The sequence below is a fragment of the Lagenorhynchus albirostris genome, chromosome 2 (genome assembly GCF_949774975.1).
Source record: "Lagenorhynchus albirostris chromosome 2, mLagAlb1.1, whole genome shotgun sequence".
Taxonomy (NCBI): Eukaryota; Metazoa; Chordata; class Mammalia; order Artiodactyla; family Delphinidae; genus Lagenorhynchus; species Lagenorhynchus albirostris.
The window spans coordinates 35,225,011-35,247,988 of record NC_083096.1 but is presented as its reverse complement, the minus strand read 5'-3'; the positions used below and the strand labels follow the sequence as shown (position 1 = coordinate 35,247,988).

General features: G+C 47.7%; 1 protein-coding gene and 1 long non-coding RNA gene across 2 annotated transcripts in view; both read right to left on the bottom strand.

The window, feature by feature from the left end:
- Positions 1-22,978, bottom strand: part of MAPKAPK2 (MAPK activated protein kinase 2) — a 45,285-nt gene that overhangs the window by 16,034 nt on the left and 6,273 nt on the right. The window lies entirely within an intron of this gene.
- Positions 5,093-17,951, bottom strand: LOC132509295 (uncharacterized). The gene is made up of 3 exons (XR_009536948.1): positions 17,854-17,951; positions 13,906-13,972; positions 5,093-5,220 (listed from the first exon to the last, which is right to left on the bottom strand). It is a non-coding gene; the product is annotated as an uncharacterized LOC132509295 (long non-coding RNA).

The following is a 22,978-nucleotide window of genomic DNA, read 5'->3' as shown; positions in this document are numbered from 1 at the left end:
CTTACTAAAGAGTTTGCCTCTCACACAGCTGAAGATGGAAGAAGGGAATTGCTACCCAGAACTTGATTCTGACCAGAAAGCAAAATCTAGTAAATTATGTTTAAAAAAACAAACAAAACCTTAATTAGCAAAACAATAATAACAAGAATCCCACATTGGGAGGAAGTAAACTTGTCAATTCAGAGTTCAAAGGAGGGAAGAAAAAGCCTTAGGACAAAAACAATTGTTTAGCCTAGACTTCCAGAAAAACAGTATTTAGAAGTTGAGACAAAGGAATAGCATGATCAGAGATCCCAAAAGGGAGGCAATTTGAAGGACAAGGCCTGGCCTCCAACAAGTGGATTCTGATCATCTAAAGCATGATAATCCCGGAAAAAGGAACCAGGAGGAAGCAGCTGCCAATGGCAAGGCCATGCACAGGGGGGGCTCTAAGGATGTGTCCAAAGACACGAGCACCTGCCCATAATCCAGGACAGACCCAAAGAGAGTGGTGTGGGCTCATAAAACAGCATAAGCAGAGCTTGTGAAAATGCAAGAACTATGAGAAATGTGGCTAAAGGCTACATGCAAAGCTGTAAGAAGCAGCAGGGAGGAAGTGGGCCCCTCATGGGGACAGAGGCTCTAATCTACCAAAATGACAGAGAAGGGGGGAATGTTCATCTCCAAAGTGTTCCTTTTTTTCTAGCAAGGAGAAAGCACTTCAAATTGGGACATACTTAAGGGAAACCTCAAATCCAAGATGGCCCAAGAACCAACCAACTTATAATCACCCAAAGATGACTGAGTTAAAAGACGCCGGTCTTAGAAGAATCACATCCCGGGATACAGTAGGAACCTGCAGGTATGATTCCCGAACCACCGCTGGTAATCACTGAGGGGCCATGGGGAAAACAGGCAACGCCCTGCTTTTGGGCAGCTAGCATTCCCTCAGTACCCACTCTGCTCCAGGCACCAGGGGGTTCAAGGAGTTCAGTCTAGTGAAGGAAACAGAGTCAAGGCAAAAGAAACAATATGTACACAGAACTGTTAAGAAGAAGAACTGCTTAACTTCACATCTGTCTCTGGCAGAGCTCTGGAGCAGATCATGAATTGGACCTTCACAACGCAGCCTGCTTCCCTAAGAAGCCATGGCACACTTGTCTTGTTACCTTTTCTAGCAGGGTTACTAAATTATAGACCAAACAAATAACAGATACCAGGGTCCTTGACTTCTACAAAGTACATGGACAAAGTCTCCTGCCAGACCTTTGGGATGACAAAGAAAGAGGGGGTGAGATGACAAAGCATTTTGATATTTGTAATTGTTATAAATGACCAATAATAAAAGTGTTATTTAATGGACCTAGGACAGGCTGAACATGCACCAAACTGAACTCACTGCTCCCTCTGACTTGTTGCCCAGTCTCAGTAAATGACAATGACATCACCATGTAGCCAGGTTCCCACATATAAATCCTGAAGTAGTCATCTGCAGCTTCTCTCCCTCCCTCACCCACAGAACCAATCCAATTTTGTCTATGGAAATATCTCCCAAATCTAATCTTCCCTTTTCCAGTCTTGCTGCCGCTTGCTTGGTTCCCTTTTATTTTATGCGCTTTCTAACTGGTTTCTAGACAGTAGACTTAATCTGCTCTCCAATACATCCCACATCAATCCCTGAAAGGCAAATCTGAGCAGGACATTTTCTTCTTTAAAGATGTCCATTGGCTAAGAGGATAAAACCCAAATTCCTTAGCTTGGTCTTTCCTAACTCCTAGCCATAATATCTCTGCCCCCACCTCCTAACACATTCTATTTAAGCTACACTGAACTTCACTGTCCTCAAACATGCCATGCCTTGTCACGACTCCACGTCTTTGCATCCTTTGAGCGCCAGCGCAATGTCACCTCTTCTGTGAATCCTCCCTGGTGACTTCCAGGCACAGTCAGCCCTCTTTCCTCTCTGCTCCCACAAGGCTCTTGTTAAACTCTTACTGCAGCACTCACTAGTGTTATTTACAAGACTGGTCCTCCTCCTGCTGAATAGACCGTGTGCCTTTTGGAGACTAGGACCATGTCTTGTTCACCTTTTGATTCCTAATCCTGGGTCTAATACATGGCATTATGGACGTACTCAATATTTGCTTGTTGACTAAACCCAGAGAACACCTCCAGCGACAAACCAAGGCATGCAATCTTTGGCTTTGCCTAGAATTTTACCAATAAGCTGGCTGAAGACATAGTAGACAGCAAGCTCATCAGACTTGCAAGTGACCCCAAAATTGGAGTGTGCCGGGTAACAGATTTTTTACAGATCACAGTAGGTGAAAATACGGGTCAAAGTGACCCCCTAAAAAAGCCACATGTTGGGGCTCAAAAAATCATCTATAACGGCCTGTGATGAGAGAGACCTTTCTCAAGTCAGATCCATACCACACGATGAGCGAGAGCAAAGGCTCTGAAGCCAGGCTGCCTGGGTGAGTCTCAGTTCTTCCATTAACTAACCATGAGATCCTGGAAGTTTCCTAACTTATACCTCCAGTTGCCTTCATTGTAATACAGGGATAATAATAGTACCTGCTGTATAGGGTTGTTGTTTAGTAAAAATAACAATAATGTACTTGCACTTAGAATTGTACTTAATTCAATAAACTTTACTACTGTTTGTTGGTGATATTGTTGTTTCTGTTGTTAAAAGCTACTTCTAAGAGAAGAGAAGCTATAGAGCACTGTTAAAAGCAAGGGCCCTGCGATTAGACTATCCTAAATTCAAGCCAGCTCTAAGCTTAGTAGCTGCCTGACCTTAGGCAGTTATTTCGCTTTCTTTCTGCCTTTTTTTTTTTTTAATAATTTCCCTGACCAGGGATGGAACTCGGGCCCCCTGCAGTGGAAGCACAGAGTCCTAACCACTGGACCACCGGGAACTCCCTTCACTTTCTAATCTCCATTGTTTCATCCATTAAATGGGGCTAATGATAGTATCTGTCAGAGATACTCGCTTTAGCATTACGGTTGATCCTTGATCAACATGGGTTTAAACTACACAGGTCTACTTACATGCGGATTTTTTCCAATAAATACGTACTACAGTACTACAGCATCCCCAGTTGGTTGATTCCACGGATGCAGAACTGCAGATGTAGAGGGCCGACTGCAAAGTTATACGTGGATTTTTGACTGCATGGTCAGCACCCCTAACCCTCACATTGTTCAAGGGTCAAGTGCATTTCAAATGGGGAAAAAAAAATGAGATAAACTAAATGCCCATTAATAGATACTGGTCAAATAAATATGGTATACCCATAATGGTGCATTAAACAATAGGCAATTATAGAACAGAAGGAAGTAGATCCAGACAAATGAGATCAAAACTTCTCCAAAAAAGATATCCTTCCATGAAAAAGGCACGCTGCAGATTGATACATGTAGTCTGGTCCCATTTTTGTAAAATGTTTTGAAAAAGAAAAAGCAGACGTACGTGTGTGTGCACGCACGCATGCGCGCACGTGTATTTACCCAAACTTTTGTAACTATAGACAGCCTTTGCTTTACTTAGTGACATGAAACCATACAAATGACCACACAAAGCAATCTTAATCATCAATGGGGAAAATTAAGATTGTTCCATGACCTTTAGAAATTTTTGTCAAAACATTAAAAACTCTTTTACTGTCAGCTATAAATGAATAGAGAAATGAAAAAAAAATATTTAGTATAAAACTAATATTTATTTAGCACACTGTAACTAAAAAATATCAGACATTGAGAATGAGTGTTTTGTTGCTTTGTAAAGACTCATCCAGAGCCCTCTGAACAGGGCTTGCCTTTTTGTTATTTAACACACAATACCGAGCAAGCATCGCCTTTGCAAACTGCCACGCTCCTTTCTAAGTTTGGATCAGTTTCCAACATTTTATCCTTTGTGCTTTCAATGTTGCAAAATATCTCCAAGAGTGCCTTCAACGTGAAGTTTTTTTCCCCAGTGTCACTCCCTCTAGAACTTCTTCATCCTTTGCATCACAACCACTGTGTCAACGAGTTTGCCTTCACCAAGTTCCTCTGGCTGCATACGCAGAGTCTCACAGCGGCAATGTCAACATTCCTACAATCAGCTATTTATTCTATAATTTCACTTATGTTCAGTTATGGAATTTCACTTTTCATTTCTTTGCTGAAATTTCATCAACGGTGGGCAATTTCCTCTTTTGATTATCCATTTTTGTAAAATGTCACACGAGTTTATCGCTAGGGGACAAGGAGGCAACACAACTGCACACCGTCCTGTGTATGTGAGAACTCAACAACAGATGGGCGGTGACCACGACCAACAGACTCTGAAAGAAGGGCTGTGACTGGTCACTGATCATAACAAACATCTGTTAGGTACTTAGTGATTTGTGGACTGAAGAGCTAGTAGCAAAGTTTGTACTCTATGCAATCACTCAGAGTTCATATACCATGGCAACTGGAATTGGAACCATGCTGTTGGGAGACCGGTGTTATTTAACTAAACTGTGATAAATGAAATTCATGTATATTGTAACTGTGAAAAGCAAGGACTGCCCTTACAAAGAACATAATAGGGAAGTATATATGCTAAGGTGTAGCAGTGGTTACCCTTCAGGAAGAGCTACATTATTTAAATTATTTCAATGACTAAGTTCTACACCGTGGCAATGGTTCTCAACCTGAGATGATTTTCCCCCACAGGAGACATCCGAAAATGTCTGGAGACATTTTTGATTGTCGCAACTTGGCAGGGCACAGAGAGGGCTGCATCTGGGATCTGGTGGGTAGAGGCCAAGGATGCTAATTCCTAAGAAGCACAGGACAATCCCCACAACAAAGAATTATCTGATCCAAAAGGTCAATAGTGCCAAAGCTGACAAGCCCTGTGTTAAACCAAATAGTTTTTATTAAGTTCTTTTTAATAGCACCTTTCTCATAAAGTGGTGGCAAAGATTAAACAGGATGATGGCAAGCAGAAGGTACACAGTAGATGCTATTAATATCAGAGGCTCTGTCTAAACGACTTTGAGCTGCATGAGTACCTTAATATCACCTTAGATTTGCGGTATTTTTTTACGAACATTAACTCATCTGATCCAACACCATGACGTGGCTGCCAAAGAGTCAGCATCACCTTCAGTTCACTAGCAGATCAAGTACCTAGATCAAGACAGGAGTCCAGATCCAACCACACTCTGTACCTCTCAGACCACATCTAGAATCCAGTGTCACCTGCTAAGCAAAAAAAAAGTATTAAACTTCCAAAGAATGATGAGCAGTGCATAAAAGGTCTGAGAAGCAAGTCACAGGAGAAACGGGTCAATAAACTGGGACAATTATCCTGAAGAAGAGAAACCCCGAAGGAGCAGCTGAGGGACTGAATGTGATTAACAGTCCCAAAATTCTATAGGGCTGTCACAAAGAAGGCTAAATTATTAGACTTGCCCTATGTGGCTCCCCAAGGCAGAAATTAAAAGGAGCTATCCCCCAATAGCGGGGGCCTGTAAGGTAGTAAGCTCCCTATCCCTGGAAACACTCAAGCAGAGGCTCTCAGGTGGGCTCTCAGGGGATGCCTACATTGAGTGAAAGAATAATCTAGATGAGCAATAAGGCACTTTCTAATACTCACGATCTTGGGTGCAGAATACAGGGTGTAATTTCAGGAACAAGAAATTAACAGCCTCCTTTGACCCAGCAATCCCACTCCTAGGTATTGACCCAAGAGAAATGAAAACATTATGTCCACAAAACGACCTGTGCAAGAACATTCATAGGAGCTTTATTCATCACAGCCAAAAATTGGAAATGCTCCGAAGAAGAATGGATAAGCAAACTGTATCATAACCATACGACGGAAAACTACTCCATATAGAAAGGAACGGGCTACCAATGCAGGTAACCAGGTGGATGAACTTTACATAAAAGAGTTCATTGTGATTATTCTATTTATAGGACATTCCAGAACAGGCAAAACTAATCTCTAGTGAAACAAGCACCAGAATTGTGATTGCCTGGGAAGGAGCATGAGGGAACTTACCAGGGTAATAAAATTTTTTGTTCTCTACCTTGACACAGGTTCAGGTTGCACAGATGGAAGCATTTATCAGAACTCGTCAAATGATACACTTAAAATCTGAGCATTTCACTGCTATATAAATTTTACCACCAAAAAAAAATTACTTAAACGCATGAACAAACATTGAACTCTAATTAATGCCTACGTATGCTATGTTTAAGGGCAAACGGTACTGATGTCTGCCACTTACTATAAAATGCATTCCCAAAATAAGATAGGCTGATAAATGGATAGGGAGATGGAAACATGGAGAAAGACATGAGAAAGCGAGTAAAATGTTAATGGTAGAATCTAGGTCGTTGTGTATATGGGTGTTCACTGCACAGTTCTTTCAAGTTCACTGCCTTTTAAAGTATTTCATAATAAAGGTGGGGGGGCGGTGGAGGAAGTAACAGCCAATAGGGAGCACTAGGGAAAGAAGAGGTGGCCGGGAGGTCATGGGAGGACAGCAGCAAGGGGGAGAAGAGGGCCTTCAGACAGCACAGGGGCCTCTCAAGGGCAGAACTGCAAAAGGCGCAGCTGACCTGGGGACAGGCAATCTTAGCCAAGATGGAGGATATGTGAGGTTAGTGCTCAGACCTTTGCTGTCGTAAGTTCTTGTTCCCATGGGACAAGCTCCATCACTATCGGACTCTAGCCCTGCCCCTCTCTGGCCTTGGTATTCACCCCTGGACAGTGAAGGGACCAGCTCTGACAGTCAACTATTCACCACATCTTTGCGAACCATGTTTCTAGACAGGAACCAAAGGATGCAGAGATGCAATTAGAGCTGCAGCAAGCTCCAGCCACTTTCCTACAGGCAAGTTTCCCACAACAAGAAGATTGCTATCGTATCAGTATGTACTCAAAAGAAGGGACTGGGTACAAATAGCTCTGTCTGAACGAGAATACTCCACTTTGTGGATTATCCACCGCAAACACTGAACCAATGAGCAGAAGCACCCTGCCCCCCAAGACCCAGCAGGTTTCTGGGACACAGAACATTACGGAAACCCAAGAGAATTAAGGAGATGTATTTGCTGGAGAAAAACAAAAGAAGTCACTGATATTTTGAAAAGTCCAATTTCAATAATTTGAAGATTATCTACTTGACTATCCCTGCTCCCCTGCCCACAATAGCATAGACCATGTAAACCTGACTGCATACAAGACTGTCAGATTTTCTGTGGTATGATTTGCCTACTCTGGCTCTCCACCCGGAGGACGCATGTCCTGGAGTTGGCCAAGTGAAAGAAGGAGATGCCGGAAAGCTGAGTGGCCTACTTCTAGTGCCAGCTCTACAGTTAGTTACCTTGCTGAGAACCTGCACTCTGTCCCCTCCTCTGTGGAATCTTAGATAAGCCTAGCCTACCTGAGGGCAAAGGTTTCTTCTGACGCTAAATTCTTTGATATGATTCTCTCTTTCTAGGTAGGTAATATAACCTGAAAATGTGTTCAATTTTCACATATTCCATAGCCCTTTAAAGTCACAATCCGGTTGCGGCCGACAAGATCCTCACTCAGGCACGTGGAAACTAGGGTGCAGAGAGTTTAGGACGTTTGCCAAGGTTCCACACTGGCTGCTGATGGAGTGAGGGGTACAACCCAGGGCCCTGAGAAGACCACATACATTCCCTGGAAAAGTACAGGAGACCCCAGGAACCCCTCTTAGATTTCAGTACCTACAACCAGTCCCTTCTTTCTCTGCCTTATCCATTCTGGTTTCCCTGGAAACCAGAGAATCTAGTACTTTTGGCCTCAGACCTTAAAGGGAAGAAGGATATGTTATGTGCTTCTCAAACCAAAGACAGTTACCTCACAAACCAAAAAACAACTTCCAGCACGACTTCCTTCCTACCATTCTCCTTGTGGGGAGGGGGTGGGGGGCAGGCTGCTTGGAGGTCAAGACTCTTATAGGAGCCTGGAGTGCCTGAGGGTGGGGGAAATCCCACTCCTCCCCTGGAATAACTGTGGCCAATCACCTAGGGGAAATCTGGAATCCTCATCATGCAGGACAACAGGACACCCTGTCTAGGTCCAAATGCGTCCCAGATGCAAGGAGGGCCATGACAGGAAATGGAGACCCAACAAGGCTAGGACCTGTGATAAAGAGGAACACCAGGCGTGCTGTGCCACCCCTCCCCCAATCCATGCCTACTACGCACCAGGCTAGAATCAGGTGAAGACAGAAGGACAGGTGAAGGGAGAACAAGAAGGAGAGATGACAGGAATGGGGCTCAGACACTGCCCTGCCTTCTAGCCTTGAGGGGGCAGCAGGTCAACAGCTTAGTGCCTCACTGCCAGGACCTGGAAAGAACACATCTGAAGGTTCTTCTAAACAAGGAAAGCTCCACCCTGGAGTAAGAAAGAATTTCCACAGTGACCAATTTGCCCAGAAGTGGCGGGAATGCATTCCCAGCGGTGGTGCTGCATCCCAGCTGATGTGAGAGGGAGGAGCCACCCCTTCTCCTCTCCTACTGCCCAGCCCCCCTCCACCCTTACCCAAGACCCACCAGAGGTTCCTGGCAAGGGCTCCCTCCCTGGGGGCCGCCAGTCCTCAGGGCTCAGAGCTACTGGTCCCTCTGGGGACGCCAGAGCCTGGGAGTCTGCAAACACAACCCCAGTTGGCGGCAGCAGCTAATACTCCTGCTTCCCAAACCAAAGCCCAGCCCACCCAGACTTCCTGTTCAGGGGGCACTGAGGGCAGCATCTGCCCTTTCTCTACTCCCACAGGCAACAACCAGAGGGCCTGGGTTTGCTCCTCCCCCCATCTGAGCAACGCCAGGCCGCTGCTGTGGCTGTGGCTGAGGTAAGACAGGGAGATGGCCAGAGAAGCTGGGAGATGAGGGACAGCTCACCGTAGTTCCTGAGGACAGACTACCTCCCTTCCCTTTGGGGAGGTCAAAAGAGGAAACAGAACATAAAAATATAAATACATACATACTTACAAACAGGAAATCCTGGGCCTGTTTTCATGACACTGAGCTCTACCTACATTGGAAGTGCATAATCTCCAGGAAGAGGGACTGATTCCCACTAACATTCCCTTTTTCCCTCAGTGGTTAATTTCCTTGTAAGCAACCATGACCTCCGTGCAAAGCTGCACCAGGAGGCCGCAGAGGCCCACAGTGGGCTTGGGAACTCCCTGGGCCTGGGTTTGTTCCAAGTGAAGAAGCCAGTGAGGCCTTCCTCGGGAGCCGGCCATCAGGGGGACCACCGACAAGTCACCAACGGTCTGAAAAGAATTCTAGCCGAGACTCTTGAATTTTAAAACTCCACAAACTTTATTTAGTAAATCCACTTCCCAATTCTGAATTCTTTCTTAAATTTAAACCAAAATGCCTTCACCTCAGTTCCCCCGGGTGATGAAAAGCCAAGTGCCTTTCCACCCTGGTCTGCCCTCCAGATGCCCTTGGATGGTGGGGAGGGAAGGAAATATCCAGCCCACCTGTTTCTCCCACACTGCCACCTCAAGGTTCAAAGTCCTGCCCCATCAGACAAGGAGGACGCACAGAGCTAAGGGAGCTAACTCCTGTGCCCTTACACTTCCAGTCCTAGCAAGCAGCTGCCTCCGGATCAGCAGGCCCTCCCTTCTCCGATGGTGAGGAGCTCTCAGCAGCCTGGGCCTCAAGCAGGGGTGTCTGCTCACTGCTTGTCGTCGCCCCCCTCCCCGCTTCCCCCCCCCCAAACTGCACACTGCCACTTCCCAGGCATGACAGATGTAACTGCTATTCAGTATGTTCAAGCCAGGACAAAAGCCTTCTCCAGAAGCACAAAGCCAGCAGGAATGCAGACAGGCCAACTTCAATGGAAGCCACCTGCCAGGGGCCCTTCTCTGCCACACCCCCAGCATGCACACACACAGTTTTTTAAGCCTCTCAAACCTGTGTTAACATATAGTCAGGTGAATTTTTCTCTGAATCACTGGACAGTTTTCCCAGAGCAGGGAGACCGTACTGCCATTTCTCAAATAGTATTCTGTAGGATGTTAATAAGTGATAGGTAAAAAGGGGGCCCTAAATGTGTCAGAAGCACCAGGTTATACGCAGTCAAATAGATTCTTTTACTACAGAACGTCTCAGAGCCTTTAGAATGTTAATGTGCACTGCAGAATGTTTCCCAGATTCATCTGATCACAGAGTGTCTCAGGGTTGGTGATGCACCAACACATTCCAAGCCTGTCTGGTGTTTGGAGAAATGGGTGGCTCTTTCTTCCATGCTCACCCAGTCCCCAGTATGCAGCTCTTCTACCGTTTGGAATATATAAGAAATATTTTGCTTACATGTTCCCCCCTCAATAAGCTTCCAGTGAACAGATGAATGAACAGATTCACGAGCGCGCATGCGCTGTGGTATCTTCACAATTCAGTTCAACCGGTGACAAAGCTTCCGCAAGGACCATTAGAACTTCATCCAAAAGACTGAACCTCTGCACACACTCAAGCCAACATTGGCTGTGAATCATATGTGCTTATGTCACCAAGGACAAGGGTTCAACGCCAGATAAGCCAGCTGGTTTTATTCCCTTACCAAGTCTCCCCCTACACTCCCCCAACTGTTTTGCATTTGTCCATAATGGTAACTGGGTGACTGCATTCAACGTACACACCTGTGGTCAGGGAGAGGCCACCACCATAAGTCTCACACATGGTCTGGGTGAGCTCAGCCACTAATACCACCAATTCCCAAAGAGAAACCTTAAAAGAATAGCAGGCTAACCAAGCTCGACTAGCAAGGGTTCTCATCCAACCTTCCCCTCATCATGAGAGTGACAAGACACTCAGACATGACATTAACTGTCAACATCTCCCAGAAAGTACAGTATTTTTATATTCAAACTATATATCTCAGACCATCTCTTGGACCTGGAAGTAGTGCCCCCCGAAAAAAAATGGTTTGTCCGACAGATCCTTCCTTTGCGTTGGAAAAACAGAGGCTGTGTACGCTGGGGTGAACTTGTCGAAAAGCCCCTTCAGGAGCCTCTCTGGTTTCTTGGTGTGGGCTTTCTGTTTCATTCACAATAAAGCAGACTCTGAAAGGGCATCACCCACTGACCTCTGCAGCTGAGCATAGAGGCAGGTGCCCCCTGATGACAAGCTGAAGGCACTCTCCAGCCCGCCACCCCTCACACAGGAAGCCTCTTAAAACCTCTGCCCTTGTTCTGAAGCCACGGACTGCTCCTGGCATGCATATTTCTTAGAACACCTTCAGTGGAGATGCAGATCGTGGTTAGTATCTGGGCAGCACCAAGAGGCTGGGGAACTCCTCAGGCTCTGGTTCTGACCCAAGAAGGGAGGAAGCCCTACGTCAGCTCTTCCCTCCCAACCCTAGTAGCATCAGAAGGAAACAAGGTGAGATCCCACGAGGTAATACTGAACAGTCTCCGTCTATCACCGAATACAAAAGTGCATGTTTCATCACCTTAGGAAAAAGTCCAGTTTATTCCTACCCTACCTTTCCAAATTTCTCTTTTTGCCCACCTAGCAAAATTAGTTCAATCTATAGAAACTGGGAGTGAAAGGGAACACTGAGAGCTCTTTCTAGTGAAGCATCCCCCCATCTCCCCAAGCAATCCCAGACCCCACCTCCAAGAGCAGAAACAGAAAAGCCCCTTTCCCGCTCCTGCCACCACCACCCCCATGCCCCCCCCCGATCCCCCCACCCCCGCCCCGGCCTCTTCCCCCTGGACCTCTCAGGCTACAAAGAATTCTTTGGCTCCATTATTCCACTTACCTTCTCTAACTGGGAGGGCTTGTGTTTGGATGTAGTGGCTTCTGAAGCTGACACTTTAATTCTTGATTTTAAAAACTTTATTGTTTAAATACCAGTTTTGCCTCTGAGGCAGCCAAGGCTCTGCTCTGCTCGTTAATTATCAGCTGCTAAACAGTACTTTTTTCATCCAAGCTGATAAGGCCCAAGGCCACTGGGGGTAAAAATGCTGGTGCTGGAAAAGAGGCTTCAGCTCCTCTGTGGCAGTCTCGTCAGAATCCAGAAGAAGACAAACAGGCAAGAAGCTAACCCACTTCTGTGGGTACAGTGCAGCTAAGCTAAGAGCCTGGCACTGTGCTTGCACTCGCGGACACCAAACGAACGAGACACACTCTTGTCCTCAAGGGGCTCAGAATCCAGCAGGCCGAGATATGGGAGTGACCATAATTTAAATTCAGAGCAGTCACAGAGCTCGCGTGAGCTACCACCAGTATAGGGCAGAAACGTATTCTGCCTGGAATTGGGGGTGGGGGGACAGGTAAGATCTAAGCCTCGAAGGAGAAACACAATTCCACCAGGAATAAAAGGATGAAGAAGTGAATGGTGCAAAAGAAGATCTGGAAGCAGAAGAACGCACTGCAGAGTGGGATGGAGCCCTCTCCTCTCCTGGAAGGAGAGAGAGAAAAAGAGAGAGAAAGAGAGACGTGCGCATACATGCGTGTGTGTGCGTGTGCGTGTGTGTGTGCGTGTTGGGGTGGGGGAAGAAAGAAAGGTCAAAGCCAGCTTGCCTGAACACCATGTTTAGGAGTTCGAGGGACACACTGGAGGCAAGGGGAGGCCACTGAAGGTCTCTAAATAGAAGTAATGTTTGTGGTCACATCTGCCTGGGTACAGATGGCTGAGTCTCTCAATGCCTCTGAAGAAAACCAGATCAGTGGCCTCAAAAAGCAAGCATTAACCATGCAGAGAAACAGCGACTCCTTCCTATGAAGCAGGATGTAAAGAGGGGGAAGGTACGCACGGCCTGTACCAGCTGGATGACCCTTAGGACTCTCCACTGTCAGGGTCCACTGAGATGTGGACCTTTCCTCAATCTCTCAGCAAGGCCTGATGATCAGAAGAATCCTGGGAATGATGTCACATCTCTGCATCTCTCTAGGGCCCCTGGCAGGTCAAGTAGTCTGAAACCCTGCCATGACGCTGGGGCAGCAGAGGAGCACACACAGCCCTGCGCAATTATCTGCAGAAGGCCGAGTGAGGAAGATGTGACTGATGCGTTCTGTGAGGCTCCAGAAAACACCACTAGCACCAAGGGATGATACAACTTCAGGGAACTAAATTTTGACTTGGTGATCATAAAACTTTTTTTTTTTGCATTTTATATATTTTTTAATACAGCAGGTTCTTATTAGTTATCTATTTTATACACATCAGTGTATACATGTCAATCCCAATCTCCCAATTCATCCCACCACCACCACCCCCCACGCTTTCCCCCTTGGTGTCTATACGTTTGTTCTCTACATCTGTGTCTCTATTTCTGCCCTGCAAACCGGTTCATCTGTACCATTTTTCTAGATTACACATATATGCGTTAATATACGGTATTTGTTTTTCTCTTTCTGACTTACTTCACTCTGTATGACAGTCTCTAGGTCCAACCATGTCTCTACAAATGACCCAATTTCGTTCCTTTTCATGGCTAATATTCCACTGTATATATGTATCACATCTTCTTTATCCATTCATCTGTCAGTGGGCATTTAGGTTGCTTCCATGACCTGGTATTGTAAATAGTGCTGCAATGAACATTGATTGGGGTGCATGTATCTTTTTGAATGATGGATTTCTCAGGGTATATGCCCAGTAGTGGGATTGCTGGGTCATATGATAATTCTACTTTTAGTTTTTTAAGGAACCTCCAAACATAAAACTTTAAAACCAGAAAAAAAAATATTTTAAGAGTAAGGTTTTCTTGAAAAGGGATAAGCTCCCCTAACACTGGAGGAATTTAAGAATAGATTCAAAAGGTTGCCAAACACAGATAATTATCACAGACAAAAACACACATTCCTGAACACCACCTCTGTAGTCTTGTACAATAAGATACAAAGAGTGGAGTTCAGGAATCTGTATTTTCAAATGTTACCCACAGGTGATTCTGACAGTCGACTTGGCTGGGAGCAACTGGGCTAGATGATCATCTGCTGGAATGCAGCCCTAAACAAGACAAACAAAATACTATTTAAAGTCCCTTTCTAAATGATCACCTTCTTTTTACCCTCTCGACTGGGCCCCAAAACCTCTCCTCATGCTCTTACACAAATCCCCTTCCAGCTCCGCTAAATCTTTACCAGGGTGTAGAATGATGACCTCAGAGCCTGGTACTGTCTGAGAGAACATTCTGCAATGATAGAATGTTCTCTTATCTGCGCTGCCCAACACGATAGTCACTAGCTCTACGTGACCCTTGAGCACTTGCAATGTAGCTAGTGCTACGGAGGAACTAATTTTTAACTTTATTTAATTATTTAAATTTAAATACTCACATGTGGCTAGTGGCTACTGGACCAGCCAGTGCGGCTAGCTACGAAAGAGGGTTTATGTATTCACTCTGAGATTTACACAAGCAAGAAACTTGTGACTCTGCTCCTTCCACTACCACCTCTTGGAGCTCATCCCCAGCCTGAAGAGACCGGCCTGATGACAGGGAGATTAAATTCAAAGAAAACAGCAGGAAAGGAGGAGCTCTGTGACAGCTGTACCAGAGACAACAGGTACAGAGAACAAAGAGCCTGAACAAAAATCTTCACCCCTCAGGGCTTTGCCCTTCTCTGCCCAAGAAAGCAATTAACACCAACAGTGCCAGCAGCCGTCACCCCATCCCGGACAGTGGGGCCTGTTGCCTGGTGCAACCACCCAGTTTCCCCAGAGCAAGCAGACCTCATTCTCAAGGATGACCTAAAACATCCCTTAGCTGACTAAAGGTGGAGTCTCAAAGCTGGTTTGTAATGGAACATTTTGGCTGTTCTGGGGTACAGAAATCCAAGGGAGAAGAAATAAATCTCGCCAAAAAAAAAAAAAAAGTTCCACTACTTTTCCAGACCTCGAAAGTTTTCATCAGGAAAATATATCATCTGCACACTAAAAAACACAACTGGATTCCTGCCCAGGTACAGCACAAAGGCCAAATTCAAACCTGACCAAGGACTCCAGCTTCACATGTGTGGTCCTTCAGCCTTGATTCCTGCTCCCATGTTTCGGGACCCTTTTGCCAGCATCTGCCTGGACACACACTCACAGTGGACAAGATGCTTTCTCAAGGCTCCCTCAGACCAAGTTACTGACTGCCTCCGCTCGGGAGAGGTGCTCAGCCTGCTGCAGAGACACAGGCCCTCAGAGAAGAGGGACGGTGGCAGGGATGGCGGGTGAGGAAGGATGGGAGAAAGACTACAAACTAAAAAATCCCTGCGGGGGAGGGGGAGAACAGCCATCCTTCAAAGACCAGATCTTTTTTCTGAAGTTTACTGGAAGACTTATTTTCCCCCCTTCTTGCTCTATAAAAAGAAAGAGAGAAAAAAAAATGTTGCAACTTCCTTTGTCACAGCACATGCTCAGGAAAAAACAGACCTGACCCATTGCTTCACTTTCCCATCTTCACTAACGGTCAGCTCCATCCCGAGCCCTGACTTCCGCTCACCCAGCTCCTGAGAGACTGGAGGCAAAGATGGCCAGAGCTGGGGCTCAGAGAGCACCCTGAGTGTACCTGCCCACTGGTCTACCTGGGAGGCTCAACACAGGAAGGATGCAACTCCTCAGAGCAAAAGAGAAACCCTGGGAGGGCCCAGAAGAGGACAAGAGCCTCAGCCACAGCTGCAGCCTGGCCAGCCCTTTCTCATCACCCCCTTCCTCGCCGGCTCCAGGCGATAGCCAGTCAACGTAATCCCAAGCATTTCCCATTACCAGAAACATCCCTAGGGAGACCTTGGGTCTTCCCCCCTCAGCAAACAGAAGATGGGAGCCCCAGTGGAGTCCCTCAAACTACTCCTCCCACTGGCCAAACTTCTGTCTGCACTGGCCCCGGGCCCTGTCACAGGTGTGAGTCCATACCAGGCAAAAGTGACCGCACCCCTGACCCCTCCGGCCTCAAGGAGCTCACCCTGAGTCTCTGTATCCTTTGTGGCCCTGATTCTACCACTTTCCCACCACCGGCTCCCTGAACCTCTTTATGTATAAAACTTGGAATCAGACCACCTGGACTACCTCTGTCAGAGGTACTGCCTCTGTCAGAGAGGGTCAAGAGGGAAGACATGTGAAGGCACACAGTCCAGATTTGGGGGGTCAGTCTAGATTTACTCCTTTTATATATATCCTGGGGGAGCAAGGGAGAAGACCTTGCTCCCCCAGGCAGCAGCCTGACTGCAGCAAGCTCCAGGGCACACCGGGCCCTCCACCAGGCCACCTGCATTCCTAGTGAGCAAAGGTGCTCACTCCTCCTCTAAATTTTAAGTTCCCAAAGGCAGCACTTCCATCTTATCATTGCAGCAATTTGCACAAAATAAGCATTCCATACATATTTGATGATAAAATAAAGAGGTGAATCAACTAAGTACTGAATTATAGCAGAGTCAGGGAAGAACTATTAAGAGAGGCAGTTCTGCAAGCTATAGGGACCCAGGTTTTAGGGCTAGGCACGCCCATCATTAATAGCCTCAGGGCTCTGCACTTTTATTCCTTCCGCTTGCCCCCACCCCAATCACTTCCAGGGCTCACTCAAATGTCGCCTTCACAATGAAGCCTTCCCTGAGCCCCTATTTGAAATTTCAACACCACACACGAGTTCCTTGCCTTCCAGGGTCTCCTCCCCTCCTTTACTTTCTCCTTTGTACCTGTCACCATCGGACATTTATCTGATTATATTCTGTCTGTCTCCCCCTGCTAGAATGCAAGCTCCATGCAGGCAGGATCTTTTTTTTTTTTTTTTTGGTCTGCTTGGTACACTGATGTATCCCCAGAGCCTGAAATAACACTTAGTAAGTGCTCAATAAATAATTGCTAACGAGTGAATGATTCTAAACATGTTTCCTCTTCTGTAAAACGGGGACTTTTACTTTGCAGTATTATTTTAAGGATTAACAAGGGTGTACGTGAAACACCTAGTACAATGCCTGATACATATAATATCTGCTCAATAAAGACTTGTTACCAATCTGGGAAACTTTCACAGTGTTGCTAAGCTTTCAACAGTGATCTGAAGGAGACAGAAGACAGAAGATTGTTGTAGGTATCAAAGTCATTCTGCTGTTCTGATCTATCCTTAGGGAGGTGGCAAAAGTCATTCTTGGCATTTCTAATTAATTTTCTTGGGTAGTGGGTTGTTTTGGATCTCAGAGGGCTAGAAGGCACCCTAAGGCAAATCCCACTTAGAAAGGCAGGGGTCTAGTCTAAACTGCAAGAAAGAATCAACCCTCATTGTTCTAAATCCCTCTCATCTCATATAGCAGAGGTATTAAAGGGGTCTAAACCCAAGGGGATGACCCTGACTAGTCGACCTTCTAGGTTAATCTTGACATCTGGGCCTCCTGATGGCCAGTCAGCAGGGAAGACAGGAGGTAGGCACAGAGAAGAATCCATGTCTATAAACATCGGTTGAATGCCTGAATGAATAAAAATACTACAGCCCGGAGAAGGGTGAAAGAACACTGGCCTGCAGAAAGTGAGGACAGAGAGGATGGCACCCAATCCCGGGATCCCTGGAACCTGGGCTGACCACCTCTCTCCCAGCATCGGGTTCTTTCCCAGCATCGGGTTGTTTTCCCAGCAGTGGGGTTGCAGCAGCAGTAATGAAAAAAGCCCTTCAATACAGGAGAGCCCTTACATTTACGAATGAAGAAAATAAGTGAGGCCCAGAAAGGTTCAAGGACTGCTGAGGACCACACAGCCAGGTAGGTCTCTCACATGCCAGTCCAGTTCTGTTTCCCCTGCATGGAATTAACTGGTCCCACGAGGTTCAAACCTTTGACCTCAGTCCCAGCAACATGAGGCTCAATACTGGTCCTCTTGCAACACACAGGAACAAGGCCAGCAGACAGATAGATCACCTTGGACCGCATCTGTGTGTCTCTGCTGTGTCTGGAGCTGACGTGAAGATGCCAAGAACTGTAGGAGAGCTGGCAAGCTCCACATCTGTCCCTCCCTCAGTTAAAGTTCTCCAAGGGGCAGAAGGGTCATCTCCACAGCACAACAGGAAAAGGAGGGGCTCTGGAACTGGGAGGAGGAGGAGAGGCATCAATGGGAAACTGTGGTCAGGGCCCTTACAAGAACGAGAACTCCGTTAGCAGAAACATAAGGTGACAGCTTGAGTCAGCAGATCCAAGTGGGTAAAGGGAAGAACGCCCAGAAGGCTGTCCTGAGAATGGCTTTTTAGCAGACAGGAGGAAGAGCAGGGAGAGACACTTAGGGGGACCCTCACTATAGCCCTGGCTCATTCTCAGAGAGCCCAGGCAAATACTGCCCCTCACCCAGGGCCACCCCCCTCCACCCTGAGGATCACTGCTAGTACCTTATACTTATGTAGGCAGCATGCACTATTACTCAGTTTTCACACCTTTGTGAGGCAGCTAGGTATAATGCACAATGCCAAAATACTCTCTGAATTTTTTTTTTAATGGCGGCATATAGTCGCTACATAGAACTAAGAGGATACAAAAATAATGGAGATGTGGGTCTTCAAGGAACTTACAATCCAATATCTCCACTTCACACATGGAGAAATACATTTAAAATGTGAAAGAAAATGTAAGAGTGTCTTGGCAAGTGTGACAGGGAGGGATGGCGGAGACCTGCTTCTGGCATGAAAGGCTTCACGAAGGAAGGAGCAGCATGTGTACCGGGTAGAAGAGGCAGATACAGACGGGCTGGGGACGGGGAGCATGGGGTGGGGGTGGTAAGGGCGACATAGGACGAATGGGGTACAGGCCACGGGTGAGGGTGTGGGGCTGGAAAGCAGAGCCCCATAAGGAAACAGCATATATAAGCCACTTAAGCTGAGGCACAGCACACACTCAGAAAAAAACAGACTGGGGTCAGATCTGAGAAGGATTTGGAAATCTCCTGAACTCTGCGTCCAAAGGGAACCCATGGAAGGGTTTATGCTGGGAAGCTACATGATCAGAGCTGGGCTTTAGGTAAACTAATCCCCATGCTCTCCAAGGAACTGAGGGGGCAAGACCTCATTCCAGGCCGGGGTCCTCAGGGTCAGCCACATGTTCGAAGGCCCAGCCCACCCCCACCTCTACTCTCTAGCCCTTCCTTCTCTAATTACACCTCCAACTCAATTTTATTTTCTTTTAAAAAATCTAAAGCAAGGTAACCAAAAGAGACCATGATAGCAGGGGAGATGAGGCACAGAGGAAGGGGAACTCACAGCCCCTTCCTCCTCCCTAAGAGCACAGGTGACTGGAGTGCGGCCAGGGGGAGGGGACACAGAAGCGAGGAAGTCCCTGGGAATCCCACAAGGGCTCCAGTGGAAGGGATATGGTGCTGGGGAGCCTGGCAGTCAAAGGGAATAGCAAAACGACATTTCCATAAGCATGAGAGTTTGCAAAGCAGGTTACTCTACGCACTCATTTTGCCCCGTGGCCTCCAGCCTTCCTCAGATCCGGGGGCCAGTGAGGAGAGAAGCACAACGAAAGGTACAAGAAGACCTTGCTCCCCCAGGCAGCAGCCTGACTGCAGCAAGCTCCAGGGCACACCGGGCCCTCCACCAGGCCACCTGCATTCCTAGGATGCTCTAAGTTCCACACACGTGGCTCCAAGCGCCCAGGGCTCCCCCTCTTTCTCCTGCCCCACCCCCCAACTCTTTGAACTCTGCAGAAATCAGGCATGACGAGCAATCTGCAGATTCTTCACTTAGAAACGCTTCCCTCACCTAAGGCTCCTGTGAAGACTGCCTTTAAAATCCTTCCTTTAAAAATCCCTTCCTCTAAGAATTACAGAAGCCAGGCAAGGAGGCCCAGGAGAGGGAGAGAAGAGGGAGGGCATGGCTACTCCAAGGACAGGGACTCCTTCTGTCAGAGTTAAAAATAAACTCTTAGCAATTTACACCCAACTCCTCCCCTCCAGAGGCCAATGGGCCTTGGCAGATAAATCTCTCCCTGCAGAGGAAATGAGGCCCCAGGGGCAAAGACAGGAGTAGGCAGTCATGGAGACGTGGTCTGGGTATGTAACTCTAGCTGAAAGCAGTGGGTCCCCCAAGTCCTACCTCTCCCATGCACTCCTTCTCCCAGATAAACCCTAATACCAGAAAACACAGAATCCTCCTATCCAACAGGATTAGTACCAACACCTGCCCAAGGATTAGAAAAATCAGAAAGAAGAGAATGTCAAAGTCAACTAAAGGAAATACTCTGCCCAGTATCTATCAGTTAAATAGGTATCTCAGCTACCCGAGCCCGTTTCCTCTCCTCGTTCTATAGTGCCCCAGGATCCCCGGGCAGTAGGGGAAGAGGCCACCTCGATGGACCACAAGGGACACAGATCACCAACAGCCCTGCCCCCCACAGTCAGGAGGTAGAAGACACCCATGCTCTCTGTGACATTCTGCAGGTGGCTGAGCTGGGAGGGCCAGAGGGGCCATGGCCTGACTCACGAAACAGGCCCTGAGAGCCAGGGCCCAGTTATTCTTGGAAGCCAAAGAGATGAGGTCACACTTTTGAATCTGGTAACCTGAAGCCCCATGCTTCGGAGGTGGAGAGTATAGCTTAGCAGCAGGGCAGGAGTCCTGGGGCAGGTAGCACCGCAGCCACAGGGCGTGTGGCTGGGTGAGAGCCTGGAACAGCCGTGCTGGACTCCTCTGCTCATCCCCACACTCCTTCTGCCAGGGAGGCTAGCTTGCGGGTGGAGTCTGGAGGAAGCCAGATCTGGATGCAAGCACACACACAGTCTAACGGTGCCAAGCCCGCTCACCTCCTCCCTGGCTAATTCAGCCTTCCCCGAGCTCCACGGAGCCTCCACACATAAATCTCGACACCTGGAGAAGCAGCAGCCACGGCTCACTCTCAGCACTCAGAAAAGCCAGTTGGCCCCAAACCACCCACCAAGCTCAGGCTGGAAGAGAAGGGGGCCGGTGGGGAGGGTGTGCAAGTGAGTGTGAGACACAGCTCAGCAGTGTGGCAGGAAGACCTGGGACAGGCGTCAGGGCCTGGCTGTGGGGGGAGACTGCAGCAGTGGCAGGTTTATTTTTAGCCGTTGAGACAGAGGGGCTGAGTGACAGTTCTGGGCCCTGGGCGGGAGGCCCGGTTACGCATGTCCAGTGTGGGCTGGGAGCCTCATAACAATATGAATAATCAAAATGGCAGCAAAGTGATCAACTCAATCACCTCCTGGGAGGGCCCGGGAGGGTAAGGAGCCCCACAGGAGCATGAAGGTGGAGAAGCTGGCGGGGCCGTCAAGGGCTCTCCTCCCACGCCCCTCTACCTGTGACTAGAGAGATCTGGCCTTTGCTTCAGGTTCAAAAGAACCATCCCGGACATAAGCCAAACAGAGATGTTCGCCACATCTTCCCGGAGACAGAAAAGGCTTCACCTTCACTCCTCACCTCCCTGGAAGAGCCCTGGATGGACACTGGCCATGGAGATGCCTGGAAACGTCCCTCAAGAGTAAGATGCCCTTTCATACGATCCTTCTGGACAGCTCAGGTTCCTGGCGGAATGAACACACAGCTTGGCTGGTCTTAGAAGGGAACGTCAATTACAGATAAAGTTGACCTTGGAGCCACGTCCCAGCCTATACAACCTGGCAGACGGCACATTAAGGTGTTTACCGGATCAGAGAATAAAGACCCCCAAGAACTCTGCACTGCCAGAGGGGAGCACAACCCTATCCCCGCTTCCACTCAGTCTCCTCTTCCTCCAACAAAGTCTTGTGGCCTGGCACTCAGGACCTCAGTCCAAAGCTCCAGGGCTAAAAGCACTGCTTTAGCCCTGAATGGCAGGAAGAAGAGAAACGAAAACAGACCTCGCTAGGCATCTCCCACTCCTCTTGCTTCCTCATTCTCCTTACATCCCTTAGTACCCAGTCCTACGGGTAAGAAGTGGTACCTGGATGTACATCCTAACTTCCCCATAAACTCTGGGAATCAGTCCCCAGCTCTCACCTCAGAACAGCCCCAAACCCATACTATAACTCCAAGTGAATTAGAAGAAGGCACCCATCTGTATGGACCCAGTCACACACCGAGGCAAAGCCTGACAAATGGACAGTGAGTTGGATTAGAGCCCTCCTCCTCCCTCAGCCAGGTGCCCTGTGCCGGGCACAGCCTGCACAGCCAACCGCAGCAGCCATGTTTGGCCCTGTAACTTCAAACGGGAAGGAGTTTCAGATGGCGAAAAAAAATGAAGAGTTTCCATCTCTACCCTGAGCCACCAGAACACTAAGATTCTTCTGATTTCAAGGAAGGAGAGGATTCACACCCCACTGAGTTACACAGTCCATCCTCTCTGCTGAGGCACTTGCTGGAACACTCACCAAGTCTTCACACAAGGGAAGGCGCAGCTGGTCAGGGATGGCTATTAATTAAGTGGACGGGAGCTGCCCTGCAACGCAGCAGCGAGCCTATCAAAAGGGCATCCAGGCTGGCCCAGACGCTGCCGACGGTCAGACGTGCAGCAAGTCAGCAAGCTCTCCTGCCTCCTGCCTCCAGCACAGCCCTCCACTATCCACACTGCCGTGTCCCAGGAGCCACTGGCAGCCTGACCTTCTGATGTGTACACTGAGGCCTAGAAAGTTTAACTGACCTGTTCAAAGTCACACAGCTAGTTAGCAGGGCACCAAGACTAGCTCTATCTTTCTTCCTTTCTCTCTCTCTCTCTCTCTCTCTTTCGAATCTAGCACATAACCCATGGTATCGGGTTCATCCCTAGATATTTATATCCATACATATCTTAAAACACAAAATATCACTATTCCCCTAAGGACTAGAAAAGGTATAAAATCTGATTTTGGTTACATATCTGGTGTACATCGAGCTGCTCAGTGGCATGGTCCCATCTCAATACCAATGTCCCCGTTTCTAAGATGACTAATGTAGAAAGATCCTAGTGACCAGTTAGTGGAGATGAGTTTTGCACTGCCAGCTCCACAATCCCCATACTCTTACCTCTAGCAACCAAAACACCAAAGGAACCCAGACCAAGAGGAGGTCCCAGTGAACCAGGTCCCAAGACA